Here is an 18,592-nt window from a genome sequence, read left to right on the forward strand (position 1 = left end):
ATGAGGAAGTAGAAATGAGTTGGTTGTGGCCCACAGAAACTTCAGAATTAGATGCTGATGTCTCTTCAGAGGTGGAAGAAGAAACTGATGGGACTCTCAGAGCAGAGGCCCCAGAATTTGTACCAACGACTTATCCTACAGAGGAGCTTAGTACTCTAAACTGCTCCCCACCTGCAGACACTGAGGAAGGGGTTGAAGATACTTGCCAGAAGGAAATGGATACCCCGAAAGTGCCAAGAACAAGAGAGACATTCGCCCGCCTCGCAGACTCACCTATGATACATTGGGCGAATGCTCTGAAGCCTCACAGTTTGCCAGCAAAAGAAACTCTGAAATGCCTGGTCCTTCTACTACTGATTCAGTAGGGGACAGCCCCACCTCACCCCTTGGCACATCTGTACCAGATATGGTAGTATCAGCTGTGAGTGCACAGGATAGCTCCTCACCAGGTATATGGACATTACTGTGGTTTCGTACTAGAGCTATCTAGTACCAAATATGGGTAACACACCCGTTTATCATTACCTCAGAACAACTTAAAGACTTGTACAGAAAGTGACTGTTAGTTTGGATTGAGAAGGTTGACCTTGTTACCCAGGAGTCCGTGTGACCTACCCATGAACAATCTCTTACACAGTGCATGCTAGGTAGGGAATAAAAGGGACCGGAGTGGCCATGTTAGGTCTCTTGGGACCATGCTGCCTGCCTGTGCGTTTCTGTGGAGAGGTTTCCCGAGAGACAGCAGCTGATAGCTATCGCGGAGCGCGAGCCTGTTTTTGTGAAGTGACCTGATGGAACCTGAAAGACGGTAGCCGGATTGAGAAGATCCAAAGACACTCAGCAGAGAATCAGAGAACCGGATCAATTCAGTGGGGCAATACAGAGTATCTGGCCCAGTTGACGGAAAGGCAAGCTACAGTCACCGGACAAAAGAGATCAAGCGGAACCCTGATCCAGTTGGTGACCGGGTTGCACACAGTTAGACTCAGAAACAGGCCTCGCTGGAACCTGCAGTTCCACGGAGGTGTAGCAGAGCAACTGACACTGAGCAGGCTTGAGGCCTATCTATTTTGGCACCTCAGCGTTTGTAAATAAGTTACTGGAGTTACATCAGGAGCATTTCAACTTAATCCTCCATGAACTTTGGATTACAAATACAAAGGAGTGACTTTAGCAAGCGATGAAAAGAAGACCCTGGATTAAAGTACTTTAAGTGAGGCCTCACGTATAGCCTTTTAAGCAAGAGGAGCTCCCAGGTTCATATAAATATATTTACATACCTATGTTATATGCTGTTATATTAAAATATATTGTGCTGTCGTCCTATGTTGGGATGACAGCGCAATTACTGTAACCACCTGATATTTTACAGTAAACAATATTTTCTGGTTAAGTATCCAGTTGTGTGGCGTATTGTTTTCCCCACCAGGTGGAGCCAGTGGATCCTGAGGGTATAATACAGGTACTTTGCATTGTTTTATATTGTGGTGTATTACATTGCACCACAGCTGTGCTAAGGGGATTGAGTTAAGTTAGTGGGGTTTCTAGGTAGAGTGCAGGCCCAATCAAAACCAGCAGCTCCTTTGGGGTCAATGGTACATTGACTATAGGGAATACTATTTAGAAGTGAAGTTGGCTGTAGTGCATAGTAAATTTTAAATTAAAATCATTCTTCGAGATTTAACCCAAAAATTGATTCAGTTCCAGTTCTGTACCTGACCAGAAAAAGAGGACATCATCAATATAGCGAAACCAAGAGATGATCTTATCCAAAAAATGTGTCAGATCATCTCCTGAAAAAGTGTCCTTTTCCTACCCCCCCAGGTGCAGGTTAGCATATGATGGGGCACACTTGGTCCCCATCGCAACTCCCTGCACCTGGAGGTAGTGGGAAGAGTCAAACACAAAGACGTTGTGTCTCAAAATGTAATCAAGTAATTCTATGACAAATTTGCTGTATTTGAAAGAGGGTGAACCCCTTTCATGTAAGAAGGCCTGCACAATCTCAATGTCCCTATCATGGGGAATTGTGTTGTACAGACTCTCTATGTCCAGAGCCACCAACCAAGAATTGGGAGGGAGAGAAATTCCCTCAATAATTCTTAGTAAATCAATTATGTCCTCAACATAGGAGGACAGTGTCGTTACATGAGGGTGCAAATGGCTATCCACTAAAGCACTAGCGTTTGCGCTCAGACTGGAATATCCCGAAATTATCGGACGTCCTGGAGGGTTGGTTCGAGATTTATAGATTTTGGGCAACGAATAAAATGTGGGGATCTTTTGATCCTTTGAATTCAAGAAGTTCCAAGTATTGAGATCAATAGTTTCCTGTTGATAGGCTTTAAGAATGATACTGTGATACAAAGTATAATTATAAATATGGTAATGATAGGGGCGCTGAAATATAAACCTTAATTACAAAAAAGTGTAAAACGTATTATTCATAAACGATTAAAGTGATAGACAACCTGTCACCATACAATAATAATCATATGACAATTGCAAAAAGCTAATAAATAATAAAGTCCCAATTGAATGCTAGAGAACAACATATATCCACAGTTCATACAGTGATTCATTTAGTGATAAACTACGTCTATATCCATTTGCCAAAAAAGACTGAAATCTTCTAAAGAATTGTGAAATGTCCCTTCACCAAGATTTGGACACGGACAACACCCAACCGCGAAGATATAGTTGTCTTCTTACCAGATGGTGTTGACTACTTTAATTAAAAAGATAGTCAGCTGAGCTTGTGCAGGTAAATCCCTGCTCACATGGAATAAGATGGATCTCTATGGAAAAAACCTTCCTCCTCATAGACTCAGACGGGGCATAAAAAAGGAGAACAAACAATATCCATAGTGTAACACCGTTTTAAATAAAAAAATGTAAAAACATAAAGCCAAATGGTTGCTTACATTTCACAGTGCCCGACCTGGCACTGGGGCTGCTCGCTTAAACAAATCGTTTCATAGTAGGTTCGTAGTTCCTCGTTGTGTACGGCATGCGTTCCACCGAATGCGGCCGACAACCAAAACGTCCGGAACTGTGCGTATACGAACGTGACCAGGTACCGCCTCGACGTACATTTCATTTTCACGTCCTCAGGAAGCGTACCTAGTCACAGGGTCAACGTTCTTTATAGTGTACCGATCGATCGTAAAGACCAATAGGATACACCAAATTTTGTGCACAGCCTCAGTCCCACTAAAGGCTTAATGGATAATCCATTGTTCACAAAACATAACTTGCTTACATAATACATTTAAAAATTCTTACTACAAATAAAAACCAATTGCTATTCGCACTATATCAGAGGGAAGAGGGAACCATAAATAACAAAAATTACAAAAATTTATATTAATTAAATATCTTGTCAATTAGTTCTCATTCATTGACAAAAAAAGAGAGGAGAGGGATTTACCTTCTCGTAATTTACATGGTTGGCCTCTAGATGTCAGTCTACAGGCGAAAATATCTTATGCCACTGATTAAGCTAATAATTGCTTTTAAAATAGATGTTTAATTGCACTTTCTTTAATTTTGTCAATACTATTCCCAAAGAAAAATATATTAATAATCCTCACAATTTGACCCTCATATATTTCCCAAATAATTTTAAGAATTATAGAAAACCCTTTCATAATCACCAACAACAATCTCATTTTTTTAACCAATTTACAATCTCTATATTATAAATTAATTAAAAAAATTCTTCCTATAAGTATATTATTAACTAGACTATGTGTTCATCTTGTCTATAAATATATGGAAACCTATCCTCTATAATGAGACGGATTCCATTCAAAAAGAAACGCTCTAGAACGAAAAAACCGGCCTCAATCATTTGACAAAAAACAATTTAGGTCGAGCTCTATGTTCATTCCCAAAGGCTGCATTGTCTTTAATTTATATATGCATTTTGTTTCATTCTTTGATATTTCCCTTTTCATATCTATCCCTCTCCAATGTTTTGAAATCTTGTCAATCCCATAAAATTTGCAAAGTGAAGGATCACTTTCATGATGTGATTTGAAATGTCTTGACAAACTATGATTGGGAAAACCTTTCTTAATATTTGTGAGATGTTCATTGATTCAAATTTTTAACTGTCTGGTGGTTCAGCCTACATACTGTATTGAGCATGGGCATTCTAGCACATAGGTGACATGATCCGAATTGCATGTGATTAATGGTTTGATTTTATACTCCATTTTCGTAGCTTGTGATTGAAACTGGATAACCTTTTTCGATGAGCCAGGTCTTCTAGTTAGCCTACAGGCTTTACATCTGGTACAATAATGAAAACCGAACCCATCCAGAAAGGTTGAAAGCTTTTTTGGGGGATCTGGGACATTGCAGGCTATTTGGTTTCTCAAACCTGGTGCCCTTCTGTAAATAAATTTGGGGTTTTGTGGAATTATAGATGCTAGATCTTTATCTTGCTGCAAAATAGGCCAATATTTTTTAAAAATGGTTTCCACCTGTCTGTACTGTCTATTAAACCCTGTCACAAAGGCTCCTTGGTGCTCAGGTTTGGCTTTTGATACCAATAAAGTTTGTCTATCCATCTGAGACACCTGTGTTACAACTTTCTCTAGGGTTTTTTGGGAGTAACCTTTTTCTAAGAACCTACTGGTTAGAACCTGAGCCTGTGAGTGGAAGTCAGACTCTTCCTTGCAGTTACGTTTTAATCGCATATATTGTCCCTTCGGAACTGCTCCTATCCATTGTGGATGGTGACAACTATGTGTAGGCACATAACCATTTCTATCTGTAACTTTGAAGTAAGTTTTGGTAACAAACTTGTTATGCTTTTTTGTAATAGTGAGGTCCAAATAGTTCACTTCCTCCTTACTATGTTCGGCTGTGAACTTCAAGCAGTAGTGATTACCATTCATCTCATTCAAAAATTCTTTAAAGCTATCCAAAGTACCTTTCCAAAAAAGAATCACATCATCGATGTATCTTTTATAAAAAATAATGGATTTATTCATGTTTTTATAGATGGTTTCTGATTCCCATCTATTCAGAACAATATTGGGTACACTGGGAGCATAACGTGCTCCCATGGCCACTCCTGCTATTTGATTATAATAATCATTATTGGCCCAGAAAAAGTTATTACTCATCGCGAGATCAAGACCTTTAATTAAATAATTTATCTGAACCTTCTTAAGTTTAGATTCTTTTGTTAGTGCCCACTTTATTGCTGTAAGTGCATCCTTATGTTGGATATTAGTGTACAGTGACTCAATGTCCACTGTAATCATGATAGTGTCTTCTCTTGCTACTAAATCCTATAGAAGCACTAACAGGTCTCTGCTGTCTTTCAAATAAGAAGGACTTTTTGTCACTAGTGGTTTAAAAAAACCATCTAGATATTCTCCTAATCTTGCAAACAGGGAATCCATCCTGCTTACTATAGGTCGGCCTGGTGGGCACTCATTATTTTCATGTATTTTTGGTACCGTATATACTCGAGTATAAGCCGAGATTTTCAGCCTCTTTTTTGAGGCTGAAAGTGCCCCCTCGGCTTATACTCGAGTCACCGCTGTCTGACTGCTCGATCAGCGTATCGAGCAGACAGACGGCGGACATTAAAATTCAAAAGCCGCGCCTCCTTCTCCGCCTCCGCCTGTGATAGGCGGAACACTGAATTTCCCAGCAGTCAGTGTTCCGCCTATCACGGACATCCGCTCATTCTCATACTACGGATGAGTATGAGAGGATGTCCGTGATAGGCGGAACACAGGCTGCTGGGAAATTGAGTGTTCCGCCTATCACAGGCGGAGGCGGAGGCGCGGCTTTTGAATTGTAGAATGGCCGCCGAGAAGAGCGGCGATCCTGGAGCGGCGATCCATCGGCACGACACGGGACGGAGGAGGCACGGGACGGAGGAGGCACGGGACGGAGGAGGCACGGGACGGAGGAGGCTCGGGACGACGGCGGCTCGGGACGGAGGCTTGGGACACAGGTAGGCTGGACACACACACAAGGCTGCACGGACACACACACACACACACACATACACACACACACACACACACACACACACAGGGATGGATGGATGGATGGATGGATACACACACACACACACACACACAGGGATGGATGGATGGATGAATACACACACACACACACACACACACACACACAGGGATGGATGGATGGATGGATACACACACAGGGATGGATGGACGGACACACACACAGGGATGGATGGATGGATGGATGGATGGACACACACACAGGGATGGATGGACGGACACACACACAGGGATGGACGGACACACAGGGATGGACAGCCATGTCTCACCCTCGGCTTATACACGAGTCAATAAGTTTTCCAGTTTTTTGGGGGTAAATTGGGGGCCTCGGCTTATATTCGGGTCGGCCTATACTCGAGTATATACGGTAATATATAAATTACTGGAATTTTTGGAGCATATGGTATAAGGTAATCAGCTTCCTTTTGATTTAAAATTTCTTTATATAAGCCCTCTGTTACCCAATTTGTGAGTTGTATTTTTAATTTTGAAGTAGGATCACCATTTAATTTATTATAAGTGTTTAGATCATTTAATAGTCGTCCCATCTCCTGGTAATAGTATTCACGAGATAATATCACCAGACCTCCCCCCTTATCTGCTGCTCGTACCACTATCTGTTTGTTTTCCTCTATCATTTTTATACCTTCCCAAATAGTTTTATTTTTAGCGTGTCTTTTAATTTCTAAATTCCTCACATCATGCTGCACCATATTTTTAAAAACTTCTATATGGTGATGCATTCCTTTGTTAGTATTGAACACAGAATTATTTTTTAACCCACTATGTACATATAAGGGCTCTGTAGTGGAAATATTTGTTTTTATATTAGGGTTTGCAAAATATTTTTTAATATTGAGTTTCCTCACATATTTCTCGATGTCAACAAATAATTCAAACTTGTCCACATCTTTATTTGGTGCATATTTTAAACCCTGATTTAATACTTCTAACTCTTTCTCTGAGAGCTCAACACCTGCCAGATTAAAGATACCCTCATTTATTTGTCTCTCTTTCTTCTTCTTTCTCCTGCCCTCCTCTCTTTCCTCGTTTTCTATAAATTCTTGTGGAGGGTGGGGGATAGTAGGAGGAATACGGTAAGGCCCTTTCCATCCTCTCCATTCCCCCCCCCCCCCCCGGTGTTGGTTTTGATAGGGCCCAGGCCTCCCTCTAAAATTACCTCTAAAGGAGCCTCTAGGGGGTCTCGGGGGATATTGATTCCTCGGAGGTTCATAATAATTATAATCGGGCTGTCTATTTTCCAAAGGGCCGTATCTATTATAAGTCTGTGTTGGATAGGGAGAAGGATGAGGATAGGGATTGGATGGTGGATAGTGATGGATTTTTTAATTTCCTCCTTGTTTACTAATTGTTTTCTTGGGGGTGCTAGAAACTTTTTTAGCTTTAGCTACTGATTCTAAAATAGATTCCCTTTCGCCTGAAGTTTCGCTACCAGATGTGGCCAGAAGAGTTTCCTGCCATTTATATACTTTATTTTGTTCAAAATCTTTAATATCCCTCTGATACTTTTTAATTTTTTAGTTTTTGATTTCACTATCATATTTAGCTAGATGGCTCTGTAAGGTTTTTGCTCTTTCTGAATATTCATCAGTGGTACTGAATGGCACCATTCTTTCTCTAAGATCTGCGATTTTGGCTTCCAAAATCGCAGATTTAGCTTTTCTTTTTCTGAACATGAGTTGAATCAATTTTTGCTCACAATCATTGAAAAACTGGTACCATTCATCCAACATTTGTAAATATTCAGTCCCTTCATTGGGACTGATGTCCCACCTGAGTCTCCTTGGGGTCAGGTTCTTTTCCATATACATATCAAATGAGGCTACATCCCACCACAGCCTTATTTGTTTCTCCATGTCTGCTTGCAATTGTCTAAAGCCTTTTTCTAAATCTAAATTGGGACTAGGAGTCTGTTGAAAAACTTTCTCTAAATTAATGTGCCTTTCTTTCATAAAATTAAACACATTCATGTCTGCGTTCGTTTTTTAAAGTGAACAAGTGAACCTTGATACTAGAATAAATATGTACATACAACTGAAAAGCAGCATTAAATAAACTCTGTGCCACTTACTAAAATACTGTGTGAAAAAAATAAAATAAATCTGTGACTTAAAACTAGCTGAGTGAACCCTTATAGCTGCTCCCTAGACACAAGAAAAAAACTTGTTTCACTGAAAATATGGTAATGATAGGGGCGCTGAAATATAAACCTTAATTAAAAAAAAAGTGTAAAACTTATTATTCATAAACGACTAAAGTGATAGACAACCTGTCACCATACAATAATAATCATATGACAATTGCAAAAAGCTAGTTTTGAGTCACAGATTATTTATTATTTTTTTCACACAGTATTTTAGTAAGTGGCGCGGAGTTTATTTACTGCTGTTTTTCAGTTGTATGTACACATTTATTCTAGTATCAAGGTTCATTTGTTCACTTTAAAAAACTCACGCAGACATGGATGTGTTTAATTTTATGAAAGAAAGGCACATTAATTTAGAGAAAGTTTTTCAACAGACTCCTAGTCCCAATTTAGATTTAGAAAAAGGCTTTAGACAATTGCAAGCAGACATGGAGAAACAAATAAGGCTGTGGTGGGATGTAGCCTCATTTGATATGTATATGGAAAAGAACCTGACCCCAAGGAGACTCAGGTGGGACATCAGTCCCAATGAAGGAACTGAAGATTTACAAATGTTGGATGAATGGTACCAGTTTTTCAATGCCTGTGAGCAAAAATTGATGCAACTCATGGTCAGAAAAAGAAAAGCTAAATCTGCGATTTTGGAAGCCAAAATCGCAGATCTTAGAGAAAGAATGGTGCCATTCAGTACCACTGATGAATATTCAGAAAGAGCAAAAACCTTACAGAGCCATCTAGCTAAATATGATAGTGAAATCAAAAACAAAAAAATTAAAAAGTATCAGAGGGATATTAAAGATTTTGAACAAAATAAAGTATATAAATGGCAGGAAACTCTTCTGGCCACATCTGGTAGCGAAACTTCAGGCGAAAGGGAATCTACTTTAGAATCAGTAGCTAAAGCTAAAAAAGTTTCTAGCACCCCCAAGAAAACAATTAGTAAACAAGGAGGAAATTAAAAAATCCATCACTATCCACCATCCAATCCCTATCCTCATCCTTCTCCCTATCCAACACAGACTTATAATAGATACAGCCCTTTGGAAAATAGACAGCCCGATTATAATTATTATGAACCTCCGAGGAATCAATATCCCCGAGACCCCCTAGAGGCTCCTTTAGAGGTAATTTTAGAGGGAGGCCTGGGCCCTATCAAAACCAACACCGGGGGGGGGGGGGGGGGGAATGGAGAGGATGGAAAGGGCCTTACCGTATTCCTCCTACTATCCCCCATCCTCCACAAGAATTTATAGAAAACGAGGAAAGAGAGGAGGCAGGAGAAAGAAGAAGAAAGAGAGACAAATAAATTAGGGTATCTTTAATCTGGCAGGTGTTAAGCTCTCAGAGAAAGAATTAGAAGTATTAAATTAGGGTTTAAAATATGCACCAAATAAAGATGTGGACAAGTTTGAATTATTTGTTGACATCGAGAAATATGTGAGGAAACTCAATATTAAAAAATATTTTGCAAACCCTAATATAAAAACAAATATTTCCACTACACAGCCCTTATATGTACATAGTGGGTTAAAAAATAATTCTGTGTTCAATACTAACAAAGGAATGCATCACCATATAGAAGTTTTCAAAAATATGGTGCAGCATGATGTGAGGAATTTAGAAATTAAAAGACACGCTAAAAATAAAACTATTTGGGAAGGTATAAAAATGATAGAGGAAAACAAACAGATAGTGGTACGAGCAGCAGATAAGGGGGGAGGTCTGGTGATATTATCTCGTGAATACTATTACCAGGAGATGGGACGACTATTAAATGATCTAAACACTTATAATAAATTAAATGGTGATCCTACTTCAAAATTAAAAATACAACTCACAAATTGGGTAACAGAGGTCTTATATAAAGAAATTTTAAATTAAAAGGAAGCTGATTACCTTATACCATATGCTAAAAAAATTCCAGTAATGTATATATTACCAAAAATACATGAAAATAATGAGTGCCCACCAGGCCGACCTATAGTAAGCGGGATGGATTCCCTGTTTGCAAGATTAGGGGAATATCTAGATGTTTTTTTTAAACCACTAGTGACAAAAAGTCCTTCTTATTTGAAAGACAGCAGAGACCTGTTAGTGCTTCTACAGGATTTAGTAGCAACAGAAGACACCATCATGATTACAGTGGACATTGAGTCGCTGTACACTAATATCCAACATAAGGATGCACTTACAGCAATAAAGTGGGCACTAACAAAAGAATCTAAACTCAAGAAGGTTCAGGTAAATTATTTAATTAAAGGCCTTGATCTCGCGATGAGTAATAACTTTTTCTGGGCCAATAATGATTATTATAATCAAATAGCAGGAGTGGCCATGGGAGCACGTTATGCTCCCAGTGTAGCCAATATTGCTCTGAATAGATGGGATAGATGAGAAACCATCTATAAAAACATGAATAAATCCGTTATTTTTTATAAAAGATACATCGATGATGTGATTCTTTTTTGGAAAGGTACTTTGGATAGCTTTAAAGAATTTTTGAATGAGATGAATGGTAATAACTACTGCTTGAAGTTCACAGCCGAACATAGTAAGGAGAAAGTGAACTATTTGGACCTCCCTATTACAAAAAAGCATAACAAGTTTGTTGCCAAAACTTACTTCAAAGTTACAGATAGAAATGGTTATGTGCCTACACATAGTTGTCACCATCCACAATGGATAGGAGCAGTTCCGAAAGGACAATATATGCAATTAAAACGTAACTGCGAGGAAGAGTCTGACTTCCACTCACAGGCTCAGGTTCTAACCAGTAGGTTCTTAGAAAAAGGTTACTCCCAAAAAACCCTAGAGAAAGTTGTAACACAGGTGTCTCAGATGGATAGACAAACTTTATTGGTATCAAAAGCCAAACCTGAGCACCAAGGAGCCACAGCCTTTGTGACAGGGTTTAATAGACAGTACAGACAGGTGGAAACCATTTTTAAAAAATATTGGCCTATTTTGCAGCAAGATAAAGATCTAGCATCTACAATTCCACAAAACCCCAAATTTATTTACAGAAGGGCACCAGGTTTGAGAAACCAAATAGCCCGCAATGTCCCAGATCCCCCAAAAAATCTTTCAACCTTTCTGGATGGGTCCGGTTTTCATTATTGTACCAGATGTAAAGCCTGTAGGCTAACTAGAAGACCTGGCTCATCGAAAAAGGTTATCCAGTTTCAATCACAAGCTACGAAAATGGAGTATAAAATCAAACCATTAATCACATGCAATTCGGATCATGTCACTTATGTGCTAGAATGCCCATGCTCAATACAGTATGTAGGCCGAACCACCAGACAGTTAAAAATTAGAATCAATGAACATCTCACAAATATTAAGAAAGGTTTTCCCAATCATAGTGTGTCAAGACATTTCAAATCACATCATAAAAGTGATCCTTCACTTTGCAAATTTTATGGGATTGACAAGATTTCAAAACATTGGAGAGGGATAGATATGAAAAGGGAAATATCAAAGAATGAAACAAAATGCATATATAAATTAAAGACAATGCAGCCTTTGGGAATGAACATAGAGCTCGACCTAAATTGTTTTTTGTCAAATGATTGAGGCTGTTTTTTTCGATCTAGAGCGTTTCTTTTTGAATGGAATCCGTCTCATTATAGAGGATAGGTTTCCATATATTTATAGACAAGATGAACACATAGTCTAGTTAATAATATACTTATAAGAAGAATTTTTTAAATTAATTTATAATATAGAGATTGTAAATTGGTTAAAAAAAATGAGATTGTTGATGGTGATTATGAAAGGGTTTTCTATAATTCTTAAAATTATTTGGGAAATATATGAGGGCCAAATTGTGAGGATTATTAATATATTTTTCTTTGGGAATAGTATTGACAAAATTAAAGAAAGTGCAATTAAACATCTATTTTAAAAGCAATTATTAGCTTAATCAGTGGCATAAGATATTTTCACCTGTAGACTGACATCTAGAGGCCAACCATGTAAATTACGAGAAGGTAAATCCCTCTCCTCTCTTTTTTTGTCAATGAATGAGAACTAATTGACAAGATATTTAATTAATATTAATTTTTGTAATTTTTGTTATTTATGGTTCCCTCTTCCCTCTGATATAGTGCGAATAGCAATTGGTTTTTATTTGTAGTAAGAATTTTTAATTGTATTATGTAAGCAAGTTATGTTTTGTGAACAATGGATTATCCATTAAGCCTTGAGTGGGACTGAGGCTGCGCACAAAATTTGGTGTATCCTATTGGTCTTTACGATCGATCGGTACACTATAAAGAACATTGACCCTGTGACTAGGTACGCTTCCCGAGGACGTGAAAACGAAACGTACGTCGAGGCGGTACCTGGTCACGTTCGTATACGCACAGTTCCGGACGTTTTGGTTGTCAGCCGCATTCGGTGGAATGCACGCCGTACACAACGAGGAACTACGAACCTACCACGAAACGATTTGTTTAAGCGAGCAGCCCCAGTGCCAGGTCGGGCACTGTGAAATGTAAGCAACCATTTGGCTTTATGTTTTTAATTTTTTTTATTTAAAACGGTGTTACACTATGGATATTGTTTGCTCTCCTTTTTTATGCCCCGTCTGAGTCTATGAGGAGGAAGGTTTTTTCCATAGAGATCCATCTTATTCCATGTGAGCAGGGATTTACCTGCACAAGCTCAGCTGACTATCTTTTTAATTAAAGTAGTCAACACCATCTGGTAAGAAGACAACTATATCTTCACGGTTGGGTGTTGTCCGTGTCCAAATCTTGGTGAAGGGATGTTTCACAATTCTTTAGAAGATTTCAGTCTTTTTTGACAAATGGATATAGACGGAGTTTATCACTAAATGAATCACTGTATGAACTGTGGATATATGTTGTTCTCTAGCATTCAATTGGGACTTTATTATTTATTAGCTTTTTGCAATTGTCATATGATTATTATTGTATGGTGACAGGTTGTTTATCACTTTAGTCGTTTATGAATAATACGTTTTACACTTTTTTGTAATTAAGGTTTATATTTCAGCGCCCCTATCATTACCATATTTTCAGTGCAACAAGTTTTTTTCTTGTGTCTAGGGAGCAGCTATAAGTGTTCACTCAGCTAGTTTTGAGTCACAGATTATTTATTATTTTTTTCACACAGTATTTTAGTAAGTGGCGCAGAGTTTATTTACTGCTGTTTTTCAGTTGTATGTACACAAAGTATAATTATAGTTTACTGTTTTGGAAATTGGATGGTACCACGCTTTATTTAATAGAATATTCTTGCACATAATCACATATTGTGGTATTTCCATGATCACTAGATTCCCACCTTTTATGGCTTGATATTTAAGTTGGTAATGGTTTGAAGGGATTTAATGGCTTCCTTTTGTTGTAAAGTTAAATTAGCAGGCATTGTTGCAGAGAAGGTGGAATTTTCAATAACTTTTGATGTCTGCTGAATAAATGCCCAAATATTAGGATTCATGTTGAGAAAGGGAAACAATTTTGATTTTGGTTTGAAAGATTGAGGAGGGGCAAAGGACAGGCCAGCGACTGACAATCCTGGCAAGCGCGTTGCCCAGGAATCGTCATCGGTGGCACGACCCTCCTCCCAAAGTTCCATCAGATTCCAAGTTTTAAGACCTGAGTCTCAGACTCAGAAAGAGCATAGGATGACAAATTAATAATTGATCATTTCTTTTCGGTGGGAACATCATTAGAATTTTTGTAGCTAAATTCTATGTCATGGAGGGAGCGGAGTCCTTCCCTAAAAAAAATCTGTGCCAGTCTGAGATCAGCCGGCAAAGGAGTACCAGAAGGGGAAATAATGATGTCAGCATTACTTACGGTGGTATTAGCTGGTAAGGAAGAAACAGTAGTAGAAGTAGATAAAGCTGTAGAAACCGTGGTGTGACCAGTTTGTTGAGGGCCCCGAGGGCCAGGAAGTGAAGGATGAAACATAGCTAATGAAAGTCAAGGTGCTTGTTTAGAAGAGATCGGTTGTGCACGACGAAAAAGAGGAGTGCCCAGTTGGTACCGAAGTCATTCAGTGGAGGCAACATCGGAGTTACCCTTACGTTTTTTGGGCAATCTATCATCCGATAGATTGTGATATATGGTTGACTGAGTGGATGAAAGAGAAGAGGGTGAAGACAAAATTAGGTACATTTTTATTAGTTCTAGCCGTTCATGGGTTTGAAGATCTAGATGGTCTAGTTTTAGAATTCTGAGTCCATTTGTAGGCAAAGCCATTGGTATGAGCATGATTATCCCTTACAAATGTACTCTCTTTTGCACGAATAATATCCAAAGTATAAATTTTCTATATGAGCTAGGAGATCCTGCTCTTTTTTTCTTAAATCTCGCACTTGTTATAATGAGTTCATACTCATTATACCATCTAGATATCAAGCCATCCAGTACGGAAAGTTCGTGTTCATATTGAATACATAATAATTACATCATCCCAAATGGGCAAGTTTGTAAATTTTCTTCCCACTTAGATTTAATAAGTTCATCAATCTTTTTTAGGTTGAGAAAAATTTGGATTCGCACACCCCAAGGGACCGTCTGATTATCTATATATTTTAGAAAATACTTTTTATGCTAAAATATTCTTACCTTACGTAAGATTACGTAGGTTGGGAAAAATTTGTATTCGCAGACCCCAAGGGACCGTCTGATTATCTACCGTATATATTTTTGAAAATACTTTTTATGCCAAAATATTCTCACCTTACGTTCTAAAAGATGTTGTAATCTAAGAAACGCCTCATCTAAGTCCTTACCAGGGATTTCACCAGTTATTTGTGTTTTTGCATTTTTTGTGTTTATCCATAAGGCCATCCCAAGCCTCCCTGCTAAAAGTTGCCATGCTCGAAAAACCAAACAAAACGAATAAAAAAAAAGAAATCGTGCACGGTGGATTGACAAATATATGAGCAATAACAAACCAAAATGAATTAGCTACATTAGATAAATAATAATTACATTTATGTAAATATTCAAATGTCTTGTTGTGCTTACTGTAGTTGAACCCAGAAACACGGTGTATTCAAACACCAAGAATTAACAAACAGTATATTTGGTTCAACTAAACAGAAAAAGCACCCATGAAAGTAGATACCACATCCCAAAATTAGAAAATATAGTAAATGAGAAGTTCATAGTGATTTTGACGGTGCTTATTATCAAAAGAATAAACAATTTGTAATACAAAATTGTATACATTTTATTATAATCAAAGTTAAAATACTGTATATGTAAAAAACAACAGCAGTACTGTACAGTGGTGGTCAGGAAATAAATTGAATGAGAATATATTGTTGCACATTATCCTGACATGTTTTGCAGATATGCTTCCTCAGGGGATGTGCGATTATTCAAACAATAAACTCTCTAAATTTAGAAGAAAAAACATGCAGAAAATTACAATCATTATCAACGTTTAAAAAGAAAAGGGACATATTGAAAGAAAAACCACTTAGATACACCTCTGACCCCAAACAGCGCAACCCACTTCAAATCACTGCCAGATGATATACAGCCCTTTAGTAGCCGCACAAGTCTAATGTCACCAGAACACCATAGAGGACAAAAAGTCCAGCTAAGAAAAAGGAAAGTGGAATAGATAATATTTATCGGGAAACTAAAAGTACACTCATGTTGCAAATATTGCAACACAGGGGATAAAAATCCTCCAATACTAAAATAGGGTACTACTGGTGATTTTACCTACCTTTAATTGATTATAGTAAATTACTTACATAAAATCAAGTTGATAAGGCCCAGAGAAAGACTGACTAAAGGTGTAAACTCCAATGAGCAATGCAGGGTTGTAGTATTATAGAAGCAGAAATACTGCAATCAAAATCAATAGTAAGAGATAGTAAGGGATGTGAAAAAAATTAATTAAATATATATATATACGAGAGGACAAGCCGCGTATTTAAAGCATAACAGAAAAAAAGAGTAATAGCTCCAAACATGTGTAATGAATAAGACAATACATAAAAATGACACATAAACGTATAAGTCACATGTAGAGATTGCACGTAAGGGCGTGGCCTGGGGTGCAATGGAGTAGGACGTCTGCAGTGAGTGCTCCGCTCGTCCATACTCCTGTTCTCACCATCCTGCACCATCCTTCCTCTGCATACCACCTGGAGGACCCTGCCTTACCCCTTGCTCTTCCCCTGGAGCCATCTGCCCGTTTCGGACCCCGCGCGGCGCCGCTCCGGTAAGCTCCATATCCCTGGGGGCAGCCTGTAGGACAGACCGCGGCTTCGGCCTAGTCGCCGGAGCGGCGGCCATCTTGCTCCACCCGGCGGCGGCTTCCTCGGCCCTCCTCAGCCCTCCGAGCCTCTCCGGAATTGCCCCACAACACCCCCGGCTACCGTATCGCCCTCGGCCGTGGGTGTGGTGCCTATCACGTTGATAGCGGCAGGTGGGATAGACTGCGGCACCGGCCTGGTCCCCGAGCCGGCGGCCATCTTGCTCCACCCGCGGCAGCCTCTATAGGCCTCTTTAACTGTTCTCATCCATCCATCCGCCTGCCTGTGGCTGCCGAACCGCCCCTTGCCACCTGTGAAGTGCCCCTCTATCCTGCAGCAGCCGGTTAGATAGCCTGCGGGGCTGGCCTGGGCCCTGGAGAAGTGGCCATATTGCTACACCCAGTCCCTTGCCAAGTACTCTGCGTCCACCTCCCCTTCCTGTGCTCGTTTCTCCTCTGCTGCAGCCACTGATCCTTGCAGGCACCAATCCCCCATCTGCTAACCGTACCTGCAGCACTTGGCGATTGTTACGAGAGGGGAGATTGAGGAGCTGGCCTAATATATAGCGGCCATCTTGGAACACCCCGGACCATCCTGGACCATGTCCCCACCGAAAAAGTCCAACGAGGCCGCTGACAAGCTTGCCAGATACCGCCGCCATGAAGAGGACCACCGGGCCAAAGATGGCGCTAGTGCTCCCTCTGACGCAGACCACTCTACGTCGGCCACTACCCAAGTCCTGGACGCCATAGCCCTCTGTCAGAGCACGCTCACCTCCAAAATTGAGGAGGTCAAAATTGATGTGTCTCTCATTCGGCAAGATCTCTCTACCCTCCGGGATCGTGTGGCAGAGACGGAGACCCGCATCAGTAGAGCTGAAGACATCATACACTCCCTGCAACACACCACTGATGAGGTACGCCGTCAGCTGCAACAGCTTTGCGCGAAACAGGACGACATGGAAAACCGTCTCCGAAGATGTAATCTCCGCTTCATCGGCCTCCCTGAGACAGCTGAGGGCAACGATCCGGCGGGTTTCCTTGAAAGTCTCCTGACCTCCACCTTCGGAAGAGAGGCATTTTCGGTGATGTTCGCTGTGGAGAAAGCTCATCGAATTCCGGCCCGTCCCCCTCCCCAGGGGGCCCCACCGCGTACTCTGATTCCGAAATTTCTTAACTACAGAGACCGTGACAAAATCCTCCGCCTGACTAGAGAGAGGGGCAATATCCCCCATACCAATACTCATGTGGCAGTATTCCCAGACTTTTCCAGCGAGGTACAACGGCAGCGATCCAGGTTCCAGGATGTCAAGCGACGCCTTCGGGTTCTACACCTTAAATATGCAATGCTGTATCCTGCGAAGCTTCGCGTGGAATGCGAGGGCCGAACCCACTTTTTTGAAGACCCTGCCTTGGCATCCACCTGGATTGACCAGAGAGAACGCAGAGACTGAACATGTCACCCTACATATACGCTGTGGATGCTTTCCCTTTTTTTTTCTCCCGTTCCCGTGGGTACCCGCGATCTCTCCTCCTGCTACTTTGATGATTGAGTCGTCGCGATGAGCACACTATCAATCGACGCCCGTTGCAGGACCAGGGGACTATCCCGGGAAGATTTTCTTTACATCTCGTACTGGATCTCACAGCATGCCTATTCTCTCCCGGTGTTCTCGCTGATCTGAGATCCCTACCTCCCCTGTGCCTGAGGAGCACCTGGGGAAGACCGAGGATTATACGACATCCAGGACTTTTCTACTGTACTTTATTCATCATCCCTATGGCGGGCGGAGCTCCCCCCTACTCGGCCATGATGGTATCACACCTTTGTGGCCCCTGCTCCCCATGCACCTTCCAGAGAAGAAGTCGCCCCCCTAGGATTTTTAGGATTTCTGTGTACTTCTCCCTCCCCCATTTGTCTGATTTTTTTTCTCCCCCTTTGTTTTTCTCTTTGTTACCTTGGGTATCTATGCTCCTCTGCAATTAAGTTCCTTGCCTCCAATGGGTTCTAAGCATTGGATGTCCCCTGTTGGTACCCAGTTATGGGGTATGATGTCCAAGCCATGTTGGGGTGGTGCTGGACTGGGTGGGGGGTGGGATGTTGTGGTTTTTA

The sequence above is a fragment of the Lithobates pipiens genome, unplaced genomic scaffold (genome assembly GCF_037356315.1).
Source record: "Lithobates pipiens isolate NorthernLeopardFrog02 unplaced genomic scaffold, aLitPip1_a1.2 Scaffold_27, whole genome shotgun sequence".
NCBI lineage: Eukaryota > Metazoa > Chordata > Amphibia > Anura > Ranidae > Lithobates > Lithobates pipiens.